This window comes from Rhinolophus hipposideros (genome assembly GCF_964194185.1).
Source record: "Rhinolophus hipposideros genome assembly, chromosome: 9".
NCBI classification, from domain to species: Eukaryota; Metazoa; Chordata; class Mammalia; order Chiroptera; family Rhinolophidae; genus Rhinolophus; species Rhinolophus hipposideros.
This window is the reverse complement of record NC_138055.1, coordinates 52834471-52855584: the sequence shown is the minus strand read 5'-3', so window position 1 is coordinate 52855584 and position 21114 is coordinate 52834471.

Sequence of the window (21114 nt, the reverse complement as noted above, 5' to 3'; positions counted from 1 at the left end):
GTTCGTTGCCTTTTTCTGCATGTCTGGGTGGCATAGATAAGCTCCATCACCACACCTCTTCCCTCCATTTTTCTACCTGCAAAGTCCCTCTGCCACCACATCCTAAATCACATTTGTGTATGTGATGTCTATAATGGTGTGTTTAGTTATCTGTCCTAAGAAACCAATAAGTTCCTGGCTCCACAGAAGGAATAGCTCCTAGAAATATAAAGCCAAGTATTGGGGGTATGTGTAATGTGGCTAAAATATTGACCATTACAAGCATCCCCACCTTGGCCCACCCCGCCCATGGGCGCTGTCCATTGTGCTGAAGGTCACAGTTTGCTGCCGTGGGAAGGAGAGATGCCCTGCCTCAAGTCAGGGTTGCAGGAGAGAGTTCAAAGTAGGAATTTCCTCATCTCAGATGTTCTCCAAAGCCTGGAGAAGGCTCATCTGGTCCTTCTTGGACACTGCTGGGATCTAGATAAAGAAGATTGGCTCTTGGGAACCAACACAAGGCTCTGGACCTGGCAAGCTAGATTCAGGAGCTCTGATGGAGGTGAGGGAGTCCCCAGGATGAGTCCAATCCAAGAGATGGAGGTTTTGCCCCAACGGCTATAAAAGCAATGCCTTCTAAGGCTCCCCTGAGCCGTTTTCAGGCTAGTCTATCTGAAAAGCATCTAGATATCAATCACAGAGGCCTTGTCAACAATACCTTGTCAACAGTAACCCGCAGACCTGGGGTTACTCAGCCCAGCCTCAGAGCTTGGCTTTCCCAGCTCCTGAGATCCAGTTACTGGCTACAGTTATCAGGTATCTTGATGAGGTGGCATGTCTGCACCTGCCTGGGTCCAGCATCTGACACCAGTGTGATCTCCCTCCTCCCTAACGTGGGCCTGACTTATACTTCCCGAACGGAACCTGAAGATTCCTGCTGCCCAGAAGTTGCTGACTTATAGTTGGTCTAGGGGTAGCTATGGAAGGGGCTCAGGGCAGCTCACAGCTCTCAGGGAGGAGACACCCGTCACTTCCTGAGCACCTACTATGTGCCAGGCACCAGGCACACTGACACATTTCATTGGTATAATGACCTTGTGGGGGATTTCTGCTCTTTTCTAGAAAGGAGGAAAGTGAAGTTCAGAAAGAATCATTCAGAGGTGAATTCAAAGGCCAATCTCCCAGCACTAAGTACAGCTACCCACTTACCCTCGGGGACCTCCCTGGGGCCAGACAGTGCCACCCCTGGAAATCACTATTTGTTCATTCACTCCACCAGCCAGCATTTACCAAGGGCTTCCTGCCCTCTGCTTTGTGGCTGCTCAGTCCTGGAGGGCAGCCTGCAGGAAGCCCACTCAGCATTCCTGGAGGAGCCAGGCCTAGCTGGAAAGGGGGCACCTGGACGCCAGATCCACCAAGGCAGAGACAAGTGTCCCACTGCCTGCTGGAATGTTGCCTCAGTGGCCAGAGAGAAGGGTCTCTGGTTGGGACTGGGGATCTGTTGGGCAGTGTGCCCCTGTACTCAGCAGGAGCTTCCAGGCAAGAGATGTGCACACTCTCCCCTGGCCACAGCCAGCAGTGTGTGAGCAGGTGGGGGAGGCAGCCTCCTTTCATTCCTGTGGTTTCAGGTGCCTGGCTGATGTCAGACCTGAACAATGTATGGAACTCGCTGTGTCTGGGGCCCGATTGGGGGCTGAGACATTTCCTTAAAAGCTTATCAATCACTAACTACTTCCACTTTGAGCCCATCCCCCTTCCTGGCCTAGAAGAACTCATCTCCACACATACACAAAGACAGCTTCCCCTAGGCCCTCTGCACTACTCATGCATGTCAATGGCGCTGCTGACCCAAATGGTCACCCTCCTGGGGGTCTTCCTATTCCCTACTTCAGAAAACACATACATACACAGGCAGTGAGAGCAGCCTGTGCACACACTACAGCCCCTCACTCCCTCACACACACAGCCACATGTCTTCATGCTATTGCCATGCTCACTGGTATCCCCAGGTGCAGATGAGCTCCTACTTAGCAGAGCCTCACGACCCTCCAGGTATCCACAAAAACATGTGACTTTCCACTATCACATGTGCTCTCGTGTGCACACACAGTATACAAAGTGCTTACACCCAGCCAAAAATCTGCAGAGCACACATGCCATTCACACACTCATGTGCATTCTACACTCACACAGACACACCTGGCAGGATGGACACACTCAAATCACACATCCACACCAGACACGCATGTGCATGCATGACATATGATGCCCGAGTGTCCACACACCATTCACATACTCATGTGCACTCCTAAACCAGTGGGACCTCCAGGGTGCCTGGGGAGAGGATACCAGCAGGGAGTGGCGTCCTGGGGGCCGGAAGCTGCAATCCCCAGCCTCACCTCCAGGGGCCGCTGCCCAGTCTGCAGACCCAGCGCAGGGCCTCCCCTGGCTGAGGCCTCGTCAGTCATCAGGAGAGAGACAACGGGGTGCAGAGAAGACAGCCCCGACTCCCTGCAATGTGAGGATGACTTTCTGCTCCAAGAGGGGAGAAGGGGCCGCTTGAACGCAAGGAGGACTCTGAGTGGGGACAAGTGAGTGAAAGAGAACCAGGGAGGAAAGATAAGGAAGTACCAGAGGAAAACAGAGGAGCTGGGGAAGGACTGGAGGGAAGAAGGAGAGAGAAATGGAGGGAGATGAATAGGCGAGTGCCAGAGAGGGAAGGAAAACTATAGAGGGGAGGAGGAAAGGGAGGGGAGTGAGAGAGCGGAGAAGAGAAAGGGAGTGCCTTTTCTGGAAGCAGGAGCAAGGTTGGGAGGGAGGCTTTCCTTTCCCCTCTCCTGGGCTGACTGAACCACCATGTCCCCATGGGCAGCAATCCCCGGGGGATGTACTCTGCCTCAGCACCAAGAGGACAACTTCCAACAGAACCCAAGTGGCAGGTGGCCCGGGAGTAGGGGACCTCTGGGGTACGAACATCTTTTGACCCTACTCACTCGGCTCGTGGGCCCATTCAGGGCTCTGTGGGCTCAGACAGTGAGCTGTAAAATGCAACGATGTGGACACTTTCAGAGCTAGGCGAGTCCAGGGTTTTCTCCCCTTGTGGCTAAGCTGTCACCCACCCTGCCTATCCTCTCAGCCCTGGGGGCCTGGTCCCACTGTCACAGGATTGGGCAGTGAGCCTGGGGAGCTAGAAGGTTCTGAAGGAGGAGCCCAAATTACAGAGGCGATGAGGAGGCCTTGGCCCACGACCTTGTCCAGCAGCTCTTCACCCTGGACACACTCCCAGAACCCCGTCCCCCCAGCCCCTCCCAGAGCACCCCCAGAACTTGGTCATCATGCCCAGAGCCCACCTTGGGCTGTTCTCTGGCCAGTGGGAACATGTTGAGCCACAGGTTCTGCCTCTCCCGGTTTCTGTGTCCCAGAATTCAGGCCCAGATGGAGGAATACTGACTATCCCTTAATCGGACACTCCAAGTGGCAGAGAGAATGGCATTGTGCTCCCATTTTTCAGATAGGATCACTGAGGTTTTGAGAGGCAGCATGTCTTGCCTGGAGGCCTCTGGAGGAGACCAATCTTTGAGGCCTAAAGGGAGGAGGTGGCAGAGCTGAGGCCAGTGTCAGGCCCCTGGCCTGCTCTCCCTCCAGCCCTGCCCTCTGCCTCAGCCTGACCCCTCCAGCAGAGCCCTCACCCAGCCTGCCCTGTATCCCACTCACATACCTGCCTGGGCTCCAAACATCCTCCCAATGGAGTCCTGCCCCTCCCACCTGGGCAGGCCCACATCAACTCCAGACCACACACCCACTCTACAATCATCCCAGCCCCTCTCCCTCCCCAGGAGCACATTGCCCTCCTCAGCACTCCCTCCTCCACAAAACATGGAGTCAGACAACCCTGTCCTTCTCCATTCCCACAGCACTGCAGCCCCACCTTTGCTCATGTCTCTCCCCTACCTAGAAACCTTTCAATGGCCCCTACCTCCCCCTGAAACATAGTGCACACTCCTCAGTGTGGCATTCAAGACCCGTTTGAACTTTTCTGGCCTTATCTCTGCCCACTCCCCTCCCCCACACACCCAATGCCTTCCAACCACACAACTGCTTTCTTGTCCTGCAGCTCCCCACACAGGGGGTAGAATGCAACCGTCAGAGCTCCCATAACCCCCTGTGTTTCCCCCTCCAAATGCCTGTCTGAACCCCCTCTATGCGGGCAGGACCCAGTCAATCTTTGCCACATGATTACCCGTAGCACCCGACATACTGCTCAGCTCCTAGCAGGCGTTTTATAAATACTGTCTAGTAATGATTCGACTCTAACTATTTCACTGAGGGTGTGTCTGGCTCCCCGTCCACCAGGGTGGGCCAAGGAAACACTCAGTGAGGGGTGGGGCGGCTGGAGCTCAGTTTCCCCTGAGCCCTCACCCCCATGTGCCCTCTCGGCAAACCGCACCTGCCCCTCTGCATGGGTTCACAAGTGGCAGCAGGCCCACTGCAGTACCTGAGCTCCCAAGGACTATCCCTGGGAGAGGTGGCTTGACAGCCCAGCTAGGAAGCTGGGGGCACACCTTGTCGACACAGCGCTCCCTGCATACCTTAATCTCCTTAGACACTGTAAGATCCCCGGTTGGCCAAGAGGGCCTAGACACCCTCCCACTGCCTGCCTGCAGGTCTGCAAAGCCACCCAGAGGCCCCAAAGGGTGACATCACCCTCTTCTCAACAGCTTTCCCAGCTCCTTCACTTCCTGGAATCGCTAGAGCAGGGAGAAGATGCGTGTGGGCCCTGCCCTTGGAAAGTCACCAAGCTGGAAAGTGAGGAATGAGCTTGTCACTCAAGGCCCAGACAGATCCAGAGACAAAGCCAAGCCATGAGGCTGGTAGACATGTACTCTTGAATGACGACAGCAACGCAGTAATAATGGCTGCTCCTCGTTAAACACTTACTAAGTGCAAGACTCCAAGCTAAGCAATTTATAGATGTTTTCTCATTTCATCCTTCCCCTAAGTCTATGGGATAGGTATAGCTCTATTTTACAGATTGAAAGAAGTTCAGAGAGATCTAGAAATCTGTGCAGCATTACACAACTAACCAGTGGCCGAGCTAAAATGCAAATTCAGATCTGCTAGCTCCAAAGCCATGCCTTTTCTACCTCATGTCATGGCCACCCCTAGGTGGGGGTCGTCAGTCTAGGTGGGGGTCGTTACTTCTCTTCCGAAAATGCCTTGAGCGCTCCCCACTGCCAGTAGCATAACCTTTCCCAGCTGAGGCTCTCCACAATCTGGCCCCTGCCTGCCTTTCCGCTGTCACCCCCACCCACACCCACCACACCTCAGATTTCAATCTTGCCATTCTCCAAATACAGCCCTCTGAGCTTAGCTTCTGCTGTTCACTCGGGCTCGAACACCTGCCCCATTTTACAGATGAGAAAACAGAGGATTAAGAATGTTAAGTAACTAGCCCAAGGTCATGCAGCCATCAGGAAGCAATTGAGCCTGGTTAGAACTCAGGTCATTAGAGCATCAAATAATAAAGCATTAATTTGTGTTACAGACAATTAGGGAATGGGAATTAGCAGGTCATGCTGTTAATGGTACAGAAGAAGGTAGGGGAGAGAAATCAGGTAGGTTCCAAAGTGGAAGAGGGCCAGGCTAAGCTCTGAGGTATGGCAGGGTGTGGATTGGTGAACTTGAGAGGGGGAAAGCATAAAAAAAGTACAGAGATGAGAGAGGGAGAGAGCAGCTTGTCAATGGGACATGGGGAGGCAATGTGACATGGTGGAGAGGGCTGTGGCATGGGGGTCAGGAGACTCACAGTGTCCCCCAAAATACTGTGTGATCTTGGGCAAAGATATCTCCTCTCTGGGGGTTTCCTTGTCTATCAGCAATGGTCTCTGGAGTCCCACACGCCCCTGACATCCTAGGATTCTGACTGTGTGTGCGGTGCCACCGGCTCTTGAAACACAGGGTCTGACCCCAGACCCACGGACATAGGGCACAGATTTGCACACCAAGAGCCGACAGGGGCCAGCAGCCAGTACCTGACAGAGCACACTCGAGGGCTGGCCCCAGTTCCACGCTAGGAGTTGTCCATCCATCCCTCTTCTCCATGCATCTCTGCTACAGCATGTGGGGACTCGCTACATGGGTCCAGTCCTGTGGAAGCTGGAACACAGGCATAAATGAATCGAGGTGGAATTGTGGGCTCACGGGGAAGGAATAGGTCATGCCTACCACTAGTTAAAATCCTAGACCCAGTACATCTTCAGGACAGGGGAAGAGAATGGGGCTCCTTAAAGAAGGGGCAGAGGAAACCTCCTGGGAGTAAGGGCAGGGGTGTCAGGACTAGAATAAGTGGGCTCCCAAATGAGAGAACATTTGGGGCACAAGAATGGTCCCCAATTAAGACAGCACTGCACCCAAACAGAGAGAAGATTCCAGACCATGAGCAAAAGGGACATCCTTCCTTGGGTGCCTACGGTGCAACACAGATTTGCTGGAGGGGTCAGAGCCAGCTGGGGGCAGAAAGGACATCATGAAAGACTGTGGACACATGTATGCGTGTACACATATGTGCGTGCATGCACACACACACACACACACACACACACCTGCACAAAGACCCCCAAATCAGATCATTCATCTCCCTAGCCCCAGACTGAGCCCTTCATACTGCTCTCCCTCTCCAGAGAACATACGCTTCACATGACATGACATGCAGCCCTGGAAATCTGTAGATCTTTCCATCTCACCTTGCTCCCTTTCTCTATAGTTCTGATGCATTTACTTCCTTTGTGACTCAAGATGTACCAAACGGAAACAGGCCCACCCACTTCTGTGTGGCTGACCTCCACCCTCTGGAACATGAACTCAACTCTTATCTTTCCTGCCTGTTGGACCTCCAACTCTTGCCTGAATAACCCTGTCGTATTCACCCCAGAACGCTAAATGAAGAAATGAAAGAGCACTCGGAAGCCCTCATGGTACCCCAGTAGCCCACCTCACTGAACCTCAAGATTTATTCCAGAGCTGGAGACCTGGGTGCAAGAGTACCAGCTCCTCTGCTTACTGGCTGTGACAGCTTAGCCTGAGTGTCCACGTTCCACAAGGTCATGGTGAAGATTACAAGAGAATGGCTTACAAAGCACTCAGCATAGAACACTGAATAAGCCCTCAGTGAGAAATGCTACACTTATTATTTACATGTCACCATAACTTTAACGCCCCCTTCCCTTATCCCACCATCCCATTGCTTGAGTGGAAAGGCCTCTTGAAGTCTAATCTCAAGCCTTCGTGCCAGGCGTGAGCCACGGTTCCACCTTCGTTGAAGTCTGGGGACTGAGGTGGATGAGACCACGCTGGCTGGTTGGAAGAGCCGCCTTCCAGGAAGGGGATAGGGCCAGGAGGAAGATTACAGAGGCGCCAGGCCCAGGGCTCCAACCGTGCACCTGCTGAGGCCCCATCTGAGATCGGGGACCCGCCAACTTACCCCACCCCATGATCTCATGGCTGCATTTGCCAGGCGCTGGCTCACGGAATAGGTGCTGACAGTGAAGCCTGGGCACAGAGCCCAAGGACAAGATGTGAGGACCAACAACGGAGCCGACCTCGCAGGGCTGACTCGAGGTCCCTCTGGCCTCTATGTGTGGCCTTTGGCAAGTGACCCCCTGTCCCGGCTCCTCCTCCCAGACCCCTTCATGCTGCCCAACAGCCTCTCTCCCACGGCCCACCCCTCCCCAAAGGACAGTGGGTGAGTGGAGGAGTGGGTCCCTCTTCTTTCCCAAGGGTAAGTCTCTCCTTTTGCATCTCTTTCAGTGTCTTTCTGCTCCAAACTACTGGCCCTGAATGACGTTGCTGTTTGAAAGCATAGAGTTTGCTGGGCGGGAGATGAATGGCCAAATACTGTCATTCCTGAAGCTGCTGCAGACACGCCTCTAAATGCCAGTCATAAAGTGACCATGAATCCCCAAATAAATGCCTCTGTGCCAGTTTCAGGGCGTCCCTATAGGTGAGAACAGACCGGGAGTCCCAAAGTTCTCCCACGTCTTGCTCCTTAACCCCTCCTCTCCCAGCCCGTCCCAGGATGCCCTCCCCAGATGCTCCCCTCTCCCACCACAAAGTCCACCGCTGGGGGCAAAAGAGCCCACCACTCAGCCCTGGTTGGACAGGGTGCAGCTCCGGGAACGCAGCACGGGAGATGTGGCGGGAACCCCGGGCCTCCGCCCTTGTGCTCCCAGGGAGGAAGGGTCATCTGCGTCTGCGGGCTCAGTCAGAAGCCCTGCCAGACAACAGAGGCTCCATTTGCCTCCTGACTCAAAGGTGAAGCCCTCAGCTTGGACCTAGAGCTCGTCCCTGGGGTGCTTTTTCTGCTCCCCATCTCACTCTCATCTCAGCCCGCCTCCTTACACAGTCCTCTTACTCCCCACCATAGAGCCCCCTCCACCCACCTCTACCCCTTCCTGCTCCTCAGCTTGCCTCACGGCCCAGCCCTCCTACAGGAAGCCACCCGGTATCAGCCCCTATGTCTCTCCAACCACCACCTGGTCCCCAGGCTGGGTCTGCTGCTCCCACCTTGGACGGCGGCCTGCGATGCATTCGTCTCTCCCACCCTGCAGGGAGCACCTCAAAAACCTGGGGAGGGCCTCTTTCTCAAAGTCTGGGTCTACCCCTTCACGACCACACTCACATACGCTCTGTCCTCCCCTTCCAACTCCTGCCCCTCCAGGTCCTCTCTGTGAAGGTGAAGGTAGACCCAGGGCACAACCTGTTCAGCAGCCCTGTGAATCCGAGGTTTCTTGCCACTGTCCTAGGCCCAGCCCCAGCCCCAAAGTAACCAAGCACAGGACTGTGGGCCTGCCATCCTCCCTTGGCACCCTGATACACTGAGAGGAAAGCAGCAGACTTTATTATCATTCCCCTCCATTGCTAAGACTCTCCATCTCCACTCCTCCCTCATCTCTTTCCCAAGACACCCCACAGAGCAGATGCCTGGATGGGCCATAGGCCAAACTGGGCCAAACTCATTGGAGAGGAGACCCTAGCCCAAGGCTGCACCACATTTCCATGTCACTTCCAAGTGGCACCAAGAGGGCTAGGCAAGCGTGTGGTTGGACAATCCCCACCCAGGAAGCAGGGCAAATTCCCAGGATACCAGGTCACTGAGCCAGGGCTCTGGGAGACGGCTCAGAAATGCCGCCGCTGGGGTGCTAGGTGCCTGCTGCTCCCCTGCCTTACTCCACCCCAAGGAAAGCCTGCCCCTCTTCAATCGGGTCCACACCCGACTGTGCCAGGAAGCCTTCTCTGGCCAACCTCACCCAGCTCACAGCGCCACTTATCCCGCGTCCCCTCAACACTTAGATCGGGAGTTTTCCCTATATTTCTGTGTCCTTGTTTATGTGTTGCTTTACAAATGTTCTCATAAAGCCACATCTTTCATGGTCATTGCTTGTTGTGAGAGTTCGCAGTGTTAATTAAACCCATTTTGCTGGAGGAGTAGTCCCTGCCTTTAAGGAATACCAAGGAAGGCTCTGAAATCTAAGTCACATCTCTCTTCCTGCCATTTTTTGTCCTCTTGATAATCAAGCAATCTCACTGAAGAAACTCCCGACAATGAGCAGTTTCTCCTCATATTTTAGTTCTTGCTTTGACTGCCAGGGAGGCCCTAGATAAGGTAGCATGGGGCAGGAACCTCTGGGGAGTACCTGGAAGAGGTCAATTTCTCCTCAAGGGAAGCTTCTCCCTTTGGCACACTGCAAACCCTTCCGAGACCAAGTTCCCTATTCCTGGCCTCTGAAACCAGACTGAGCGCCAATGCTGTGTCTCCACCACCCTACCCGGCCTTCTCTTCAGACCCTGGAGAGATGAACCTGAGGTTGAATCTCCGCTCTAGCTCTTACTAATTGTGTGGACTTACTTAAGTGCCCTGGTCCTTGATTACCCTATCTGTGAAATGCTCACGATAAGAACATTTGAAGAGGGCGGTAAAGACTGGAGTGAATCCATGTGAACCGTCCTGAAGCAGGTGCTTGCGCAGCCTCACTTTGCAGAGGACACTGCAAGTCACTTCAAGGTCACATAGCTAGTTCTGGGGGGTGTATTCATTCACCCAGAAAATCTTCAGTGAGTCCCTACTGAACCAGGTAGAGTACTAGGCTTATCTGCTTATCTAGATAAACTTACAGTAAGAGGAAGCAGGTCTGCAAGTGGGAAACACTGACAGGGTGGAGTCGATTCAAAGCTGTGAGGGAGTATGAACGCTTTGCTGTGGACTCACAGAAAGGGGCCAGCAGTCCCTCCTCAGCTCTTCCTTCTGGCTCCAGAGGCTATTTTAACTTCACTTCAATCATAAAAGGCGTGTTGGTGGGGTCAGCGAATGAGGCTTCAGTGGTGGGACTCCGCCAAGGGTGGCTTGTCCTGGACCCTGTGAACTGGGCTGCCCCAAATGCCCTCGCGCCCCCTCCAGGGTCGGCCCCACACCAGAGCAGGCCTCGGCAGCAGCTGTCCAGCCCCACCAGAGACCGAGAGCAGAACCCAGACCCAGGGCTCCTACCCTGAAATGCCATCAGCCAGCGAAATTTCCAGCCCGCGCAGGGCACCCAGAGGGCTTCGGGGGAGGGTGGGATTGACGCTTCTCCCTACCCCACTGGCACCCCAGTGGGAAATGTGTTGAGCTTGTCAACATCTCTCTGGCCACAGGCCCAGAGTGTTCCTGTGGCTCCTGAATGATGGGGCAGAAGCCAGGTCATTAGGCAGGGGGACTGTCATTAGTGCAGGTGATGCCGCCACACAGACAATGGCAAACAGTCATTAGTGGCTGTGTCACAGGGGTGAGGCAATGCTGGCCGCGCGCGGGGAGCCACCGCTCACCTACGTGGGGCTGGAAGAGCACACACGTTCGCACCCTCACACAGTCACACACACACACACGGGAGAAAGTAGACACACACATTCACACATGCACACACTCACAAAGGGAAGTGTGAGTAGACACGTACTCACATGGGTGTGAGTAAACAAACACAAACACAGTTGCACACAAACACAGTCACACACGAGACATGAGTGGGCACTCACACACATGTGGGCACACTCACACAGGTGGGACTGGACACACCCACATTCACACACACAGGGCACAAGAGACAGGTGTTCACACCCTTACATACTCGGGGTATGAGCAGGCAGACTCACACATGCATATACACAGGGACATGAGTTGGCACACGCATACACACACTCATACAGGGGTGTGAGGAGACACACATTCACACACAGTGCACATACTCGCACGCAGAGGCTGAATAGACCCTGCCCAGAAAGGCCCACAGGATCTGAGATACCCCACACCCACACCAGGTCACCAGACACGCAGATATCTCCCCCGCCCTGAGAGAGACAGACACACAGACCACCAAGGGCCCCAGAGCAGAGAGGTTCTCAGACATGCCCGCCCATTTCACCCACTTCCTGCTTCAGAGGACCATCACCCAGGAAGAAGAAATCTGCAAAGTGCAGAAGCAGGCAGGCCGCGTGTGCCCTAAGGGTAGAGACCATGTGAGTTTTAACTCTGTAGCCTCCTCCAAATCCCCAGCCCTAATGGCTAACACATGCCTTGCCTCCCTTGAACTCCCAAAGAAATGGGCTGCTATAGGCATGTTTCTAAGAACCCAGTAGGGGAGAGACAGAAAGGGAAGGCTGGGATCATACAAAGAGAGCACCTGAAATCTAGCCTCTGTCCCAGTTTTGAATCTTCTGTCCCCCCTCCTCATCAATAGGCTTTCATGTGTCAAGCTATGGGGCCCGACTTTCACTTCAGAAAATGTGGGAAAGGGAGGGCGGGAAGCGAGACAGCCTAGAGTGGTGGACAGAGGAGACATCAGACGGGTAAGGTAGAAGGGAGCAGACTGGAGGCTGAGTCCCGGGTTCAGACCCTAGCTCTGCATCTAGCTGGGTATATTAGTTTCCTGTTGCTCCTGTAACAAATCACCATGAAATTAGTGGTTTAAAACAACACAATTTTTCCTCAAAAATTTAAGAATAGAATTCCATGTGACCCAGCAATCTCTCTGCTGGTTATCTACCAAAAAATCTGAAAACATTTATCCGTCAAGATATATGTGCTCCAATGTTCATTGCAGCTTTATTTACGGTGGCCAAGACATGGAAACAACCAAAATGTCCTTCGATAGATGAATGGATAAAGAAGTTGTGGTATATATACACAATGGAATACTATTCGGCGTTAAGGAAAGATGATATAGAAGCATTTGTGACAACATAGATGGATCTTGAGAGTATAATGCTAAGTGAAATAAGTCAGACAGATAAAGCAGAGAACCCTATGATTTCACTGATATGTGGTATATAAACCAAAAACAACAAAAGAACAAGACAAACAAATGAAGAAACAAAAACTCATAGACACAGACAATAGTTTAGTGGTTACCAGAGGGTAAGGGGAGGAGGAGCTCTAGAAGAGGGTAGACAGGGTCAAATATATGGTGATGGAAGGAGAACTGACGCTGGGTGGTGAGCACACCATGGGATTTATAGATGATGTAATACAGGATTGTACACCTGAAATCTATGTAATTTCACTAACAATTGTCACCCCAACAAACTTTAATAAAACACACACACACACACACTATTTCATTATCTTACAATTTAGAGATCAAAAGTCCAAAATGAATCTGAATGGGCTAAAATCAAGGTGCCAACAGGGCTGTGCTCCTTCCAGAGGAAGATCACCTCCCTCCTTTTCCAGCTTCTAGAAGCCACCCACCTTCCTGGGCTCCCCTTCCATCTTCAAAGCCAGCAATAGCCAATCAAGACTTTCTCACTTCACATCACTGTCTACCTCCCTCTTCTATATTTAAAGGACCCCTGTGAGAACACTGGGACCACCCAGATAATCCAGGATCACCTCCCATCTCAAGATCCTTAACTTAATCATGTCAGCAAAGTCCCTTTTGCCATATAAGGTAACATAGTCCCAGGTTCTGAGGATTAGGATACGGACATTTTGGGGTATCCATTATTCTGCTTCCCACACTGGAAGACCTTATACAAGTCATTTAACCTCCAGAGTCTCCGCATCTTCAACTATAATCTAGAAATAACTCCTACCTCGCTGGTGCCCATGGGAATTCAAAAGCCGTCTGAACACGGAACATTGTGCCTCACACTGGGGGTGTGGGGGAGTGTCCTGGATTAGTAGCAGTACCTTTCTCTTTTCAGCTTCCTGAGGATAAAGGAGGAGCCCCATGCAGCGGGAGAAAGGTGGGTACCTGTAGGGACTGCAGAGGAGGTACCTGTGGGCTTGGGCAGGGGCTGATGGCTGAAGTAAGGACAGGTAGGGGTGTGGGTGTCTGTGAGGGTCCCTGGGTCTGGGCAGCAGTGAGGCTCTGACATGAGGGGTCTATCCACACTGCTATGGGCATAACACCTGCAGTGACCTGGGATAAGGAAGCAGGGTGGGGCCAGGGCATGCTGCTCCTGCTCACTCCCGTCTTCCTCTCCCTCATCTGCTGCCACGTGTTTGCAGGGCCCCGGTGTAGGCTGCTATTACCCTGCTAAGTGCAGACAGCATAGTGATGACCCCGGAAGATAAACTCTACAGAGAGCAATCACCCTCTGGTAAACACTCATTAGTGCCCAATTGTACCCAGTGCTGTTTGCCCACTCAGTAGGCAACAATGGTACCTCAGAGAGGAGCTGAAGATGTCAGATTTTTATTGGCCAGTCCTGCTCCATGCAGAGCCCAGGCCAGGGGCTCTGTCCCGAGCCTGCTGCCTCCCCATTGGACCAGCCCTGCACCTGCTCCCTCTCCTCCTCCCTCACCCATCATCACTATCCCTCCCTGACCCATCCCCACCCCACCTATTCTCCCATCTCCCAGTCCCTAGCTTCTCCCAGCTTCTCCCAGAATCTCAGAGCATAACTATGGGCTAAGAGTCTAATCGCCATGAGGGAGCCTGGGCTGTGTTTGGAGGCAGAAGATCGGGTGTAAATCCCACACCTCTGCAAAATGGAGGTGCAGGGTGCCTGGCCTGCTGAACAGAGCTGGGGAGATGAAATCGGGTCACCTGTGGTAGCACATTTGTAAGCCTGGGTACTAATTTGGGTTATGGAGACACATGGAAGGACTTCCTCCTCCTTTTGTCCCTAAGACACAGTGGGCAGGGCTGGCCTCCGATTGGCCTTTCACAGATGGCCACCTTGGAGGCTCCCACATCTTGCTACATCAGGAGATCCCCGACACGTCCTGGAGGAAGTAGCTAGAAGGATAGGGAGGGAGAGAACACAGCTCCCTGCTTAGGGTAGATCCCGATAACTGGGTGCTGAGTGCATAAAGCTCCACCACAGAGCTCCTACTGTGTGCTGGACACCATGCTCAGTGCTAGGGATACGAAGATGAACAACCCATTGCCGCCATAGCTCAAGCTTCCGTTCTCAAGATCCATCCTGACAGCCTCCTGTGTGCCCTGTACGGGCACTGAGGACCCCTGATGAGTGTGACATCCCTGCTTGGGGCATAGTCTGCAGGCTGGTGGCTTCTCCCCTGGCTGCGATTTCCCAGGCTGGCTGGCCTGTCAGCTGGCACTGGGCATGGCGTCGTGCCCAGCGCCACCCTGGGCTGCTGCCATCCTGGCAGGCTCACAGAGGCCGGGCACTGATCGCTTAACAGGGAGAAGAATATGGTTTCGGTCTATTATCAGGGCAGATAAAGGCAGTAGTTGAAGCTCAGGGAGCGGTTTGGGCTTACAAATAAGAATCTCCAGATGCACTACCACTCCCCTGTCCTGCCTTTGTCAGCCACCCCAGCTTTCCTTGTTCCTCTCTGAAAGCAGCCCCAGGGAGGGGACACTTCCTAAACAGCTGTGTGCAGTGCCAGGACTGGAAGGATGAGGAGGCTGGAGCAAAGGGCAGCCGGCCTGGAGGCAGAGACTGGATGGAAAGAGATCCCAGAATTCAGAAAACACTGGACTGGGAGGCAGAGGGGACCTGGAATGTGGGGAGAACACCCAGTCATCGCCCCGCCTCACTTATCCTTGTATTTGCCCCACTGCTCAGTACCCAGGATCAGGCACCCAAGAGAGATGCAGAAAGCATCTCCTGAAAGAAGGTACAAATGCCAGGAGAGGCAAGGTTGGCCGATTTCTCCAGTGACCAGGATTCCAGTCCAGGAAGGATTAGAGGAGGGGAAACAGGGTCCTCTGACCCATCTAGTAGGGGGAGGATGGTGGAGGGAAGAGATCCTGCCTAAGAAAGCCACAGACACGAGGGCTGAAAAACAGAGGGCATACAGTGCTAAATTCAACAACTATTTCTTGTGCACCTACTATGTGCCAGTGGCGATAGAGCAATGATCAGAACAAAGTCCCGGCCATCATGGAGGCTGCTTTTAAGAACTCTCCCCCTCAAGAGACAAGGGAGGGGGCGCTATTTTGGGAACACTTGCTGAAAGGAGGGAGCAGGCAGAGTGGGCAGAGTGGCGCGCAGAAGGCTCAGAGGCAGACCGGGGGTGGATGTGTGGGAGGAAGGAGAAACTCTGAGTGTCTGTCTCAGGGCTGGAAAAGGAGGGTTAATGGAAAGAGCCTTCCTCATGGGTTGAACAGCCAGACACAGTGGGTGGAACAGAAAGTGGTAGGAGGCCACCAAGACCCCTATTGCTGGGACCTGGCATTTCCTCCTGGCAGAAAAAGCAGAGGAGAAGATGTGGTATTTCCCAGGGAACCAAGGGGCCTGTGTTGCCCCCTGGTCCTGCTTGGAAGGCAGTGAGCCAACAGAGGAAGCAAGGCCCTTCCACCAGTTTCCCTTTATGCAATTCTTCCTGCTCTTCTCCACCCAGAAGCAGGCCTGGCAACCAGGCCAAAATACCACTGGCACGAACCCAGCATGCACACAGCCAGGCACAGGCTGGGGTTCCCCAGGTAAGCTGGACCTACCCTATATCTGGACCAGGGAAACCAACCTCCATATTCTCTCTCCATGGATTGTACATTAAAGGAGAGGAGCCTCGGGGGGGCGGGGGGGTATGGCTTGGTCCCCGCCCTACCCCAAATGCATACCTGACCAAACCCTAGGCCTAATGGGGCTTCTGGAGCTTGGGGAGGCCTCTTCATTTTGCAGGAAGGACCATTGATCTTCTCACCTACCTAAGGCATTTGGCCATGGCAGGAGGTCATCAGAGTTCCCACCCAATGATGAGCGGGAACTGAAGGAGCAGGATACCAGGCCTCCGGGAGTTGACCAGGGGTGGTGTGTGTGACAGCCTAGACCGACGACCCAATGTCACCCATCCCTGTCAGGCCAGCTCAGCCTGGCAAGGAGACAGCCAGGTCCTTGCCAGAGGCTCCTTCCAGAGGTGGGAGTGTTTCCCCATCCTTACTTTCCTCCAATCCGCCTGGGGTCTGTCCACCTACAGCATCCAAAGCTCTTCATGTTGAATCATACATCACAGCACAGTATAACAAGCACCCTGTGCAGAAGGGTGGCCTTTAACTCACTCCAGAAGGAAATGGTCATCAAGCACCTACTATGTGCAAGGCACGGGGCTAGGAGCTGGGACACTGAGGCCACAAAAACACCACATACTCCCTGCACTCACAGAGCCTCCCAGGGGAGGCAGGCACAAGTAAACAACCAACAACAAATAATTACAAATTGAGCTAAGTGCTATGAAGGCAGGAAAGTGTAATTAGCCTGTGCTTGCCTCTCCCTGGCCCCAGAGGCCTGCCCTCATTATAGGATACCCACACCTGCCCGACTTCCCCAGCACGCTGCTTGGCCAAGGGCCTTGGTTCACCAAGTACCTGGCATAGCAAGGGGGTTGACAACAGTTTGAGGAATATTTAATAAACTAAACTGGTGGGGGGGGAGGAAATAGCAATCATCCAGGTGGCTTGTAAAACCTAATTTTACAAACCATTGAGGCCCAGAGAGGCCTAGCATTTGGCCCCAAACCACACAGCTGGGGAATGGCAGAGCCCAGACCAGAAACCAGTTCTCCTGTCTCCAGGTCCAGACCTCTGCCACGGCCCCCTGCTGTCTCCCTAATCTATCCTGAACCACTTCACAGCCCTCAGGAATCTGCAGCCTCCTGGCCCATCTCAGATGCCTTCCTTGCAGATCGGCACTGTCCAGCAGAATGGCACGTGATGATGAAAATATCCCACGCCTGCGCTGTCCAACACAGACCCAAGGCATCACTCAACAGGTTCGAAGAAACGGGGCCAGGTTGGTGGGGGTGGAAATTGGCAGGGGATGTGGAGAGAAGGAGGGTATAGAGGAGATGAGACACGGAAGAAGGGCAACAGGTACAAAGAATCTTGTTTGATATTCCAAGGAATCTTCTAGACGATCCCATGTTCCACGGGGAGCCACTGAAGCGCTTTATGCAAAGTAATGAAACGCCTTGATGGCGGCCTCCTCGGGGCCCCACAGCGGTCACTGCTCCTCTGAGCTCCGTGGCACTTCTAACACTCCAGTAACACTGGCTGTCATCATCATCACCATCCCACACAAACAGTTTCTCACCCCCACAGTCTTACTGCTATCTTAGCCCGAAGCACCCTACCCCTCCCCTCCTGGTCAATGCTTCCTCTTCCTTTAGGCCTCTGCTCACTGACCCCATTGGGACGGCATCCTAGACACCCTCACCTGAGTCAGTGCCTCTCCCATGTCTCCATAGCCTCCCTGGCATGTGGAGGAGGCTTAATAGATGCTGTTTTCATTTCTCCATTCTTCTTAGCCCTTGCCCATCCCAAATCTACTTTCAGCTCCCCAACCCCCAACTCTGGAGCCCTGAGAAATTCTTTTCACACAGCCACGGGTTGATCAAAGGTCCTCAATCCATGGCCTAGGCTTTCCCATTTGCAGAACTTAGCTCCTCGGCGGGGCCTCCCTCCTGTAGCCTCAGGACAGGCCTGCTCAAAGGGACGGTCCAAAGAAAGGAGGCCAGAGTTTCTAGCTTCATCAGGGAGGGGACCCTAACCCAGTGAGCATAGATGTGGACATGCATTTAGGAGAGAAGAGGAGAGATGAACAGGAACTTGAGCAGGCTCATCTGGGAAGGCTTCCTGGAGGAGTGGTTTGGCCTTCCCATCATGCCCTGGAATGAGACTAGATTCTCTCTTGCCCAGGGAGTCCCTGCCTGTCTCCTCAAGAGTCACGTCCTTCCCCAGAGCCACAGCCAGGATGTGATGTGCTCACTGGAACATTCATCCAACAACTATGCATTACTATCCTATGTTATCCCAGGCCTGCCAGCTCCACAGGCCAGGCTTTGAGCCAAATAGGGAGCATGGCACAGAAGAGATACTGAAACTGTGACACAGGGATGCCATTCCCGTAAGGCCACCCATTCGGGCTGCTGGAGCCTACTCAGACACCTCTCTGCCCCAGGGCTGAGAGAGAGGAGCCCTGGGCCAGGCCTCTGAGTGGGCAGGACACTGAAAGGGACAGATAGACAGGGAAGCAAGAAAGAAGAGGTGGATGAGAATGAGAGGGAAATAGATCAGAGGTTGGGAGGCAGTGACGTGGAGAGAGAAATGGAAGGCAGGAGGAAGCAGAGAAAACGAGAAGAGTCCCCCTTGCTTCTTTGAGGACCAGTTTCAGGAGGCTTCTGGGTAGCCCAGCCCAAACCTACCCATTTCTTACCACCTGCTAGCCCCTCTTCTGCCGTTTTTCTGCCTCCTAAACGATCAGGATCCTGTCTGTCACCAGTGACGAGGAACCAGAGGCAAAGGGGGGGAGACTCGAGGTGGAGAGAGTCACTGAGGGATATAAGACGCTGGGCTGCACCTGGGGTCATCCCAGCTCACGACCCCCTGGCAGCCCCAAGCAGATTTGTTTGGGAGTGTACCTAGGATGTACCTCAACATCCCCAGAGAGACAAAATTTTACCCACCCTCCATCTTCCCTCTCCCAACCCTGCCAGGCTCCCTGGGGGGCCTGAACCTCTAGATGGTCCAGTCTGTGTTTCGAGGCCAGGAGAAGGTTCTATCAGGTCTTCCATGAGGGTGGAAAGGCAGGAGCCTGGACAGTTGACCCCCGAGGATACAATACTGGGGTGGAGGAAGGCATGGGTGGAGCTAGGGGAGGGGACGGAGGAGAGGGGGTGAGGCTGGGTTCTTCCATGGAGCTGTTTGTTTGGGGCCTTGGTTGTTCTTCCTGTTTGGCAGCCAGAGCTGTGACAGTCAAAGACATCTCTCTGACTGCACCCAAGAGCGACTGCTGGGTCAGAGAGGAAGCAGCAGGCGGGACCCACATCCCAGCCCCAGCCAGAGCCCCAGGGAGCATGCTCTCCGTGCGTCCAAGAGGCCAGGCCACCCCTAAGGAAGGCTGTCCAGTGCTCGGGCTCCAGGGAAAGCCCTGCAATGCCAGCCTTGAAGCCAGGGAGTCAGCAATATCTAAAGGGGCTGACAGGTCAGCGGAAGTCAGCAAGAAACAGCAGGCTTACGTTAGCGGAGGCACTTTGGAGAATTGGGCCTCCAACTTAAAGAAAATTAGGAGGTGGAACTGAGGCCTGGCAGTAAGAAGAGAGCTTCCTTTTCTATCCACTGCCCTTTGCAGGGGTCACCAGGCTCAGAGGCTAAGATAAGAAGAAGGGCTCATAGCTGCAAGTCCTCTGACTATCGAGGTTCCAATCCATCACTGATAAATTGCATGACCTTAGACAGGCATTCAACCCCTCTGCTTCCATTTTCTCCTCTGTAAATCGAGGCTGATGAGAAGTAAAGCATCTACCTCAAATCGCAGTTGTCATAAGGATTAAGGGAGCTAATTTGTGTAAAGCCTTTAGAACATACCTGACGTGCCAGCTGTTATTTTGTTACCGGCTGGGCCCACATGCCATTGCCTGCCCTCCCCTCCCCCACAGAGTACACAGGGGTAGCTGGGGGGAAGGCAGGGTGCTGAGATTGGCCACATGTCATCCAGATACCAGTTCAGAGAGACGAGGGTAGGCCACACAAGTGGGTGCCGAATGGCAGAGGAGACAGCACATGTCAGAAGTGGAGACAGACACCATTGCAGTGACCTGCTCACCCAGAAGTACCTCACCAGCCTACCCCAGCATCACAGCCTGGGATCCACCTTCAGGATGGATTCATGGCTTCAGTACAGGTTCTTGTGCCCAAGTGAATCAGAAATACCCACTGAGTGGGGTAAGAGGTGTAGCCTGGGAAGCAGGAGGCCTGGAATGGGCAATGCAACCCCGGCAATGGGTCTGGTCTCCAGCCTGTCTCTTCCTCCAGTCCCAGAGGGGGCTGAGATCTCTTCCCTCTCTGATTACTCGAGTCTCTCTCAGACACTCTCTTCTCCCTGTGGCCCCACCACCCAAAGCGGTGTGCCAGTTCCAGGGAGGACACACAGAGCCAGACAGCCAGGGCAAGAACATCCGGGGCCATCAGGCCAGCGAAGAAGGAAGAGCCAGGCCCAGGAGAGCTGGCAGCTCCCTGGAAGGGTAAGAGTGGGGCCTTCTGAACTGCAGGAAGGTGAGAGGGAATGCCCTGAGCTAGCTGAGCCTTTTGCCACTCCTCAGAGGCTCTGTGGGAGCAAATTGGTGTCTTTCTATTTCTATTTCATATTCAAGATGAAACAGGGGAAGGAGCTAGAGAAGAGAGGAAGGAGGAACGGGGAAAAGGGAGAGGGTGGAGGCAGAGGCACATTTTCATGGCCCTTGAGGCAGGGCTACATTTGGTCACGGTCATGTCCCCCGCCAGACTAAGCTCTCGGAAGGTGGGCACTGGTCTTAGCAACAATTTACTGAGGGCTTTGTGTTGGCCTTCCACTAAGTTCTCTGTATTCATCACCTCCTGGGAGTTGGTAGTTTCATCCCCATTTTCTACATGAGGATAGAATTCAAGTAACCAGGGTCACACCAGTGGTGAGCAGCCAAGCTGAGTCTTAAACCCATGTCTCACTTGTCCAAAGCCAAGAGCTCTTGGACTTAGCCATCTATTTCCACTCCAGCTTCTGAGATGGTAAAATACACATAGTAGGTGCTCAATAAATGGTAGATTGAAGGAAAGAAGGAAGAAAGGAGGGAAGGAAGGAAGGAAGGAAGGAAGGAAGGAAGGAAGGAAGGAAGGAAGGAAGGAAGGAAAAAAGGGGAAAGGGAAAAAGAAAGGAAGAAGAGAA